Raw genomic sequence first — 2,129 nt, 5'->3', positions numbered from 1 at the left:
TCTCTCTCTCTCTCTCTCTCTCTCTCTCTCTCTCTCTCTCTCTCTCTCTCTTTCTTTCTTTCTATCTTTCTCTTAGCCGAATAAAAACGTGACCCTAAGATTTCTCAAGATGCATCTCATGATCTAAGGGTCAAAATAGAAAGAATAATCTAACAAAAAAAATCGCGACACAGCGGAGAGTATAATGGGCGGTTAGTTAAAAAAGGGGGGCGGGGGGAGTCAAGTTTCACGCAGATCGGAAGTGGCCACTCCCAATAGTTTCCGAAATCGACGATGACTACCGATAAACGATGCTCGCGGTGCTCACTCGCAAGTAACTGTAGACGAAAAAGTTGGAAGAGTAACGGAATCACACTCAGACGATTGAAAACTGAAAAAAAAAAAGATGAATGAAATTGAAAAAGCTCGGAGAACAAGGATTGGAATCGCCCATCTCAACAAAACAACGTAGAAGTCCAAGAAATTGTCACTAAATCGAGTATAACATAAATCTCCTTTAGAGATTTACACATTGTCGAGATGGACGGAAGATTGGGCACAAATTAGTGGCGATCGAGAGCTGACGTGGAATTGTAAAAAGAAAAAGAAAAGAAAAGGAAACTCGAGAAGAGAATGAGACTGTCGAAATAAATTGATGCAAATCGGAAAGATGTCTAAAAAAATTAAAAGCAAATTTTTCAGAGTTTTACTGGAAATGGGCACAAAAAATTAGATGAAAATCGTGGTAGTGATGGGATATGAATGAAAATTGAGGTTTTGAAGTGCGAAACTCCGGAGGAAAGTCCTCGGGAGGATCCAAAAGAAAGAATTCCTCTTGGAACTCGAGGATTTGAATTGAAGAATTCAAGCAGTGAAAGTGAATTTAAATCCACTTTAAACGTTAGCATGCCTAAAGTGGATCTTACAAATTGAGGAATAATCAAGACGAGATATACACGTGTAAAAATATCTAAAATAAATTAATGAGATGTGTAAAAACGAATTATATATGTTAATTCCGTTTAATTCCGCGCCCACTTTATTGCGTAATGCATATCTCGAGAGACTCATCAAGCACATCGTAATATACATTCTCTAAGAATTTAATTCATTCTTCTTTTGTAACGCGCTTACACGTCGTACATTACACACGCAACGTGATGCTATACACACACCATTACTAACGGTATTAAGATATTAATTGAATCATGATTACAATTATATTGTAAAAAAAGTACAATTTTTAAGAAAAATGCACTAGCAACGTCTTCCAAGATCATTCCTCAACTTGCTCTCTTCGTTCTTGTTTTAATTTTACAAATACGGTATCACCGCCGATTTTCTCGCAACAAAGTTTCTCACACTCTTTAACCGCATAAAACACGAATTCGTATGCTTCTCGACCGTCCTCCTCCCTCACCTCCTCCTCATCATCATTATTCATCATCGGTATACAACAAATTCATTAACCATACATAATCTCGTACACATCATTGTAATCTCCTCTATTTATAAAATACAATCTCTTCGTTCCTTTTTCCATTATTTTGAATTTTTTCTTTTTGCATAAAGGATGAAAAATGTGGAAGAGAGCGGAATTTCTTTCTGGAGAATTCCACACCGCTTGCCACTTGGCGAGAATCTCAATCTTGATTTCGGCATCCACTTCGTTGCACGTTTCGGGAGATTTCGTCAAGCAAAGTGCTTTTTTTGGCACAAATATATATATGTATATATATCTAATAGACATGTGTTTTATTCCGGTTATAACATTAGTATTACGGCCCTGCACGCGTGAAGGAGGGGCGGGGGGAAGGGGTTTTCCCTTTAAAAGAGTAATATAATCTTATCTCTTTAACGCGTTTTTTACAAGCTAACAAATATATACCTCAATCACAGAACCAAAAACGATATATAACAATACTCTTCTCTTGCGCGATGTACCGGGTGATCGGGAAGCCGCGCAGCCATGCGCTTGGTGCTGTCGAGAGAAAAACCGTTTTTTTCCTTTCTTTAAAATGCCGTCAGTAACTCACTCCCACATTTATCTGAGGCATATTCTAGACAATTATTTATCTTTACCTTGAATTTTTTAATTCGCAAATTCTTTAGATCTATACATATACACATATACACATATATGCATATAT

The sequence above is a fragment of the Atta cephalotes genome (genome assembly GCF_000143395.1).
Source record: "Atta cephalotes unplaced genomic scaffold scaffold00003, whole genome shotgun sequence".
In the NCBI taxonomy this organism is placed as follows: domain Eukaryota; kingdom Metazoa; phylum Arthropoda; class Insecta; order Hymenoptera; family Formicidae; genus Atta; species Atta cephalotes.
This window is presented reverse-complemented; position numbering follows the sequence as displayed.